This window comes from Phascolarctos cinereus, unplaced genomic scaffold (assembly GCF_003287225.1).
Source record: "Phascolarctos cinereus isolate Bilbo 61053 unplaced genomic scaffold, phaCin_HiC Scaffold_9;HRSCAF=440, whole genome shotgun sequence".
NCBI lineage: Eukaryota > Metazoa > Chordata > Mammalia > Diprotodontia > Phascolarctidae > Phascolarctos > Phascolarctos cinereus.
In genome coordinates, this window is record NW_027556402.1 from 127,787,277 (window position 1) to 127,795,141 (window position 7,865).

A 7,865-nucleotide genomic window follows, 5' to 3' on the forward strand; every position below is an offset into this window, starting at 1 on the left:
CAAATTTATCACCTCAGTTTCTTCAACTATAAAATAAGAAATTTGTATTAATATATTTCCTAGCTTTTATATTTTATACCCTGCTGCATTCTTAAGGATAGTCATTCTCCAGATGTTTTATCTTTGTCTAACACAGCTTTATTGTAGTTCGAGTTAGAAAAATACTCAGCTGGGAGTCCCAAGGAGGAGCATAGAAGGTTCCATGTTCCATCTCCCACTTGATCCCCAGCCAAGGCCTTATGATATCAGGTTGCTTTAGTCTGATATTTTTATTTACAGTTGGTGTTGCAAGGTGAACACAATCATGGTTCTGAAAAGCAGAAAAAGTCCCAAAATAAACCAAAAAAAAGAATTCTGATGTTTATGCACAAGTACAAAAAGCATGGCTATGGAACAAAGCAAACTAGTGATCTTACATCAGAGATGCATATTTACTTCACTGGAACTTATTTTGATACGACTTGAAACTAGACTGATTTTGGTATAGGAGAAAGGCATTTTATTTAAGAGGAAAAAAATGTAAAAAAATGTGATACAGTGACATTTTAAAAAGCAGACTAAATGAGATTTGTAAACATATGTATACTGAAGACAAACGCAAGAATGGGCTAGCTGTGGATAAAAACAAGATCATGGCTTGTTCCTGCAAAGGAAGCATAAGAAGTACTAAGGTTCATAAGCAAATTGCTAATGAATTTTAAGGACAACAAAAATCTTCTTTAGGTTACTGCTATTTAGACTTTAGGCTACTTAGAATGGATAAGATGATGATAATGGCTAGCTATGAGAAGCCACAATTATTCAACTCTTCCTTTGATCCTCTTTTCTCAACAAAGGAGAATAATATTTGGACTGGGAAAAATAAATCAAACTTTCTTAATAGGAAGTAGAACTTACTCCAGAAGAATTGAGGAGACTGTATAAAATGCAAATCACCAAGTTTTTTGGACCACCTACATTCTAGACTCCTTAAAAAATAATGTGTAATGGAACAGTTTTTAAAGAAAATTCTGAAATTGATGATCACCAATGATGAACATTTCCAAATGCATTTTTTTAAAGACTATGGTTTATAATTAATGCTAGACTTTAAAAAATAGACTGTTCATCAAAAATACTTTTAATATCCGATGTGATAAAAGTGTGGTATCTTGAGAATTCAAGGATGTGTCAAAAAGCTTGTGAACTCAATGCCAAATCATGTAAGATAAGTGACTGAAGCAGGAACACATTTACATCTTAAAAGTGGTTTTCTTTTTAATCTAAAAATTCTTAAATTTTATTGTATAAATCAATAAATTTATTTTACTTCTGCCTGAAATCTCCACAATACTATATTCCTATGATCTTTATAAATAAAAATTCTTTATTTCTTCTCTGATATCACTTCTATGCAAAAGACACAAAAGAGATTTTGCAGCCATTTGTTCATTTCTAACCTAAGACATTGCCCCCTGTTCTTTCTCATGTTCTTGCAAAATCATGCATTAGAAACAAATGTTTTGAAATGAAATATAAAATAACCATTTCCTCTTCCATTCCCATGTTTATTCCCTGTTGGAGCATAACTAATAATATTGTTGCCATGGGCTTACTGATGTCAAATTACACAATATACCTGAGGAAAGTAGTTTGAAATACACCATCAAAGTGACTTAAATGGAAGTTCAGTTGACTGTAGGTGGGAAGAGGGTGGCAGGGGAGTATGGTTGAGAATGGAAAAGAAGGAAGGAAGCATAATATGTTAGCTGCCTATTTTAACTAGGTCCTCTTGTTAACTGGGTGCCAGTCTCATGATGCTGCTGAACCAAAACCAGGGCTAACAGCACTATTCCATTTGGTTCAGTGACATGGGACAATGAACCAGCCTCGCTGGAGTAGTTAAAGTTCTGTATCCTGTTGATAGGTTTTTGTTTTTTGTTTTTTGTTTTTTTTTTCCATGAGAACACCAAATTTGGGATTGGAGGACCTGGGTTCAAATCCTAATTCTTGTCAGTCAAGTTCACTTGCCCTTTCTGGACTTCACTCTTCTGAACTATTCAATGAAAGTTTTTGATAAGAGAGCCTTGAAAGTTCTATCCTTCTCTGGTAGTGTAAGAACCCTTTCGTCCTGCTCAAAGGGAAGAATTTTATTGTTAAGTAACATTTCCATCCTAAAATTAAATGGTTAGATGTGGTCAATAGTCAAAATAGGTCATATAATATTTTTCTCTGAATACAAAACTATGAGAAAGAATTGGATAAACTGGAAAGCACTCAGAAGGAAAAGTCAGTTTGGTGAAGGATCTTGATTTCATGCTATATGAGGCTGGGTTGAAGGATTTTTAGCTACGAGAAGAAAAGATTTAGGGGAGAAACAACAAATTTCCTTAAGATTTGAAGGATTGCCATTTGGAAGTGGGATTAGATGAATTCTGTTTAGTCTCTAAAGACAGAATAAGGATTAATGTGTAAAAGCTGCAAAAAGACTAGTTTTAGTTCTATGGAAGAAAAAAAAAACACTTACAGCACTGCTTCCCCAAGTGAAATGGGCTGCCTTGGAAGCCAGTGTATTTGCTTACATGGGAACTCTGCAGAGGCTAGATCTTCAGTCATTGAGGGTGTATCAAAAAGGATTCTCACTGATGATATGGTTTAGATTAAATAACCTCTGTGAACCCTTATAAGTCAGAGAATCTGTGGCTAAAATATTTTTATTATCTCTAATGAAATTAAAGATACAGTAAAATCTTTTTAAAAGAATTAAATGATTTCAAGAAATAAGCTGATTTTAAATAGTCCTAATTTAATAGGTTCAGAACTGTTTATCAAACAACAGATCATACGTTTAAAACCATTTTTACATGCATGTGAAAATCTACCCTATGGGTACTCTTTGAAGGTGAACCCTCAGGGAATTTCTTAGCACATATCAAAAAATGTTGATTTTTTTTATCAGACTCAGGAGCAAGAGAGATTGATCACAGAGACAGCAATTAGTGCAAAAGCAAAAAGCCCTTCACTATTGTGGCTGGTGTTGAAAAGGACTGAATTACAAAATAATTAATATATGACATATCACTGCAACAACAAAAATTTTTTCTGTCAGTAAATATTACTAGACAATTACACAAAAATGGATATATAATTAAGAGTATAATAGCTGTTCAATAAACTCTCTTTTTATAGCCTGTCATTGGTCAGACACTTCCAAACAAGGTAGGTATAGTTCCTGGATTCTCAACTCAAGATCAGACAGAAACAAGGGATTTAAGAAATAACTGGAAATTCTAACTCGGTCAAGAGAAAATGAAAGGATCATTTAATAAAGTTTTCAGAATCTACTTATAAATGAGTTTAGCTATACATTCCCAGTTTACCTAAAATGGAAACACCCTGCTTCTGGAAAGAGACAGTCTGTGTTCCCCTACTTTCTGAGCAGCTTCTTTGCTATTGGCTGCAGGCCCGGAAGAAATTGTCTTCAAAGCTATCATATTAGGACAGTTTCTTTCCAGCTATTTCCTGAAAGGGAAGCTTTTCCCAAGCTCCCTTAATTCTAGTTTCTTCTCTTTATTATTTCCTATTTATGCTGTATGTATCTTATTTGTAAATATTTATTTGCTTGTTGTCACTCCATTAGACTGTGAGCAACTTGAGAGCAAAAAATGTCTTTTGCCTTTCTTTGTACTCCTAGCTGTTAGCTCAATGGCTGGCGTATAGTAGGCACTTAATAAATGTTTCTCACTAAGAAAAAAAAATAAACTGATCCCTCCTTAGAGACTGAAGTGGTGGTGGGAGGAGGTAGATTATGACTCCCAGTGGAAGATGTCTAGATGTTTGTTCTTGCTATACCTTTGAGATAAACATCCCTTTATAAAAGCTACTAAGATTTTTAACTGGTCAAATGGAACTAGAGGTGCTAGGGACCCCTAAATTTGGGGAAGAACATAAATGGGGGACTTAAACCAATATCAAAAAGGCTAGATACCCCCCAAAACTCTTAAGGATACTGGACAACCCTGGAGGGAGGTGTGGAGTGTGACACTGTTGGCTTTTGGGTTGTAGGGGCAAGTTAGTCACTATTGTATAAATAAAGGATGTCTCACAGATTTGAATAATGTTAGCCTGGGAGTCAGAAGACTCGGGACCTGGTCCCTGTCTGTCAATTACTAGATCTATGTTATCATTCACTTCATTTCTTTACTTCTTTAGGCCCCAATCTCTTCTTCATTTGGAAAATGAAGGGGTTAGACTAAATGACCTCTAACATCCCTTCCGCTCTAACATTGAGTGATGCTATTAATCCCAAAGCAGTGAACAGCAACCTCCTCAGGTCTAGCATCCTGTGGAAAAAAAGAACACTGGATCTGAGATCATATAAAATGGGTCAGAATCCGGCTTTGCAATTTAAGACCTGTGCAATGTTGAACAAGGCACATAACCTGTCTGTAATTTTGTGCTTCTCATCTATAAAAATGAAAGTCTTGGACTAGAAAATCTGTGAAGTCCCTTGTAATTCTAAAGCCTATGAAACACTTCTCTCCATTTAGATAAGGAGGACATCAACTTAGGTTATTCAGAATAAGGGAATTTCACAAAGAAGAATTTTAAGAAAACAGACTTGTGAAATATTAAAATAACTGATGCTACAGAGAAGTTATATTTCCCATTACTAAATTAATTAGAAGTTCTATGATTACCTCTTGCCTCATTCATTATTGAAGATATTGTTATTTAGTTGTCTTTTAGTTCTGCTTGGTTCATAAGGCTTATACTTAGTCTTTCTGACTTCATTGTCATAGCGCTTGATTAGTGTTTGGAAATGTATGATTGATACTGAAAAATAAATGTATTCTGTCCATTTAATATTATCTATCATTATACTGATTCCAGTTTTTGTTTGTTGTTGTTATATTTTCCTACCTCCACCCATTTCCAGTATTCTATTTAGATATACAACATACTTTATCTTATTTTTTTTTCCTATGGACTTGTCAGTAGCTGAGACAGATGAGTTAAAGTCATTTTAAACTATATTATTCTCTAGATCCTTCTGCATTTCAGTTGGCTTTTCATCTCTGTACTTAGATGTTATACCATTTAACACATTGTGTTTGATATTGATATTGTTTCATTGTCTATGGTTATATTAAAATAGTGCAGTTTTCTATACTGCATTTAATTTTATTGTTACCTGTTATGAAATTATTACAACCCCTGCTTTAGGAAAATACACTAAAACATTTTTTTCATTTTATTTCTGCTACTCAAATTAATTTTGTATATTTGTTTTCAAGTGTGCTTTGTGAGGCAAAATTTTGTTGCTTCTGGTTCTATATTCATTCTATAAATCTTTTTTTTTCCCCTGGGAAACTCTCAGTTACTAAAAATTGCAAAGTTATAATTGTTGTTTGCTTTTCCACCCATCAAATCCTGTTAATTTTCCTTGGTAAAAACAAAAATTAACACTAGGCATCTGCAGTATGTTTTTTTTTTTTCCATGAAGCAATATTGTTTGAGCCTCCTCCTTCATATGGAGATATCCTGGACCTCTTCATTGCTAACCTAAATCTAGCCTTCCAATTCCCAAGACTTTGCTTTGTTCCTTTATTTTTTTTTTAGATTAGCTGGTAATATTTGACTCTTCTTTTACTTGAAGAAATCTGATACTCACATATGTACATCATTACTCCATTCTTCAATCAGATACAAATTTTTTCATTCACTTCTTTTTGTATTTTTTTATTTTAAACTTAAATATAAAATAGGAAAAGAAGAAACAAACTTAAATACTAAAACTAAAATAGCACAAAATAAAAAGAGAAAAAAAACATTGCCAAGTGCACAGCAGAATGTGAGAGGGGTTTCAAAATATACAATTAATTTCCATTTCAAGAAAGCCTATATAAGAAATACACACATTGTGTTGAGAGCTGTCCATCTTTTCTTTACTTCCTTGCAAGTTTTCTTTTGTTCTCTGCTGTGCACTTTTTATTTTGTTCTTTTTTTCCCTCATCCCCAACCAACAAAGGCTACAATTAAGTGTGAATATGATACACATATGTATATACATATATAAACATATATGCATATATACTTACATAAGTCCAAGTCTTTGCATATTTTTCCAAGTTCACCAACTCTTCATTTCCTAAACCATAGCAATATTCCCACCTTATACTATCTAGTTGTTTTAAATAGTCCAAAACAACATTGTTAAACATGGCTGACACATAGTGTTTCTTTTGATTAAATCTGTTTTAGCCTTAACTTTTCCCAAGATCATGATACCACCCCTTTTTCCCTAATGAATTCTACTACAGATCTTTACTTTATGTTTGTGCGTATCTCTTATTTCCTATCCCTCCGTGACTCCTCTACTTTACTTCTACTTGCCATTTTGCCCTCCTATTACTTAATCCACCCCCCCACAAGGATCCCTCTATTAGCCTCCCATTCCATTAATCTAAACACCCTTCTACACCCCTCTTAATCTATTCTCTCACCCTCTACCCTAAAGATCCTTCCCTTATCTCTTTCAGGTGGTCATTGGTGGGTTTTTTTTTCTATTTTTACTTTCCCATTTTGTTCTAATGCTTCAGGACAACTTCTTTTAATCATTTCTTGTATTATTGTATCAAGATCCCTTTTTTATCATAGCTTTCAGGAAGTCCAATTATTCTTATTTTTTTTCTTCTTGATGTATTCTCCAGATCAGTTTTTTTTTTCTGAGATGTTTTGCATTCTTTTCCATTTTTTTCATTCTTTATATTTTGTTTTATTATTTCTTGATCTCTTATAACTTCATTGGCTTCCCCCTGCCCAAATCTGATTTTCAAGAAGTCGTTTTCTTCCTTAAGATTCTGGAACTCCTTTTCCAATTGGTTGACTTTCTTTTGATAATCTTGTTTTTCTTGGACTGTTTTTTTTTAATTTTTCCTCCATCTCTCTCATTTGATTTTTTAAAATCTTTTTTTAAGTTCTTCTATGATTTTTTTGGGGGGGCAGGTGACTATTAGACATTATTCTTTGGGGTGGAAGAAGGTTTCTTTGCTTTAGTATCCTCCTCTGAAGATGAATCACAGTCTTCTCTTTTCTCACAGTAACTCTCCATGGTTATATTTTTTTCTCTTTGCCTGTTCATATTTATGTCAGCTTAGCTTTCGTAATCATCTCTAGCCCTGGAATATTTGGGATGGTGCCTCTGGCTTCAGATCCTCCTTCAGTTCTTTCCTCCATCCTGGAACTGAAACCAAGACCTCCAGCCTCCTGTTAGTGTCCACAGCCAGTGGAACCACCACTCCACTGCTTCTGCACTCACCAGACATATGCTAGTTCCTACTCACCCTCACACCCACCTACTTCACAGCTGGGTCTCGCCTTCCTTGTCAACAGAATTTCCCTCAATTTTCCCCACCTCAGGTGCCCAACTTCCTTCACTGTCCCAGAAGTAAAATTTCCTGTGGCTGGGCCACAGGCAGCCTCCCAGTGCACCTAAACTTAAGGCTTGCCTCTTGTTTTTTAAGAGGTCCTAGCCTGGAGGTGTTTATTCTTCACAAAGACCAAACCTCATCCTGGGAGTTTTCTTGAAATGTTTTCTGATTGTACCAGGAGGACCCCTGTTCTACCCTTACTTTTATTTATTTTTTACTGCTCTCTATTATTTTGTTATGACCTATGCACTATGAGGTGCTATTTCATTTGTAGGAGAAATCTGGAGAGCTTGGAATTTTCTGACCCTATCCACCATCTTCCCAGAATCCTCTCCCCTTTCATTCACTTTTACTAATTTTTATTTATAATAAATGCAATCACTATTTACAAATAACAAATTTAAATTTAATGTAAATACAAATTTAAAAAATATCCTCACTTTTTGTATAACC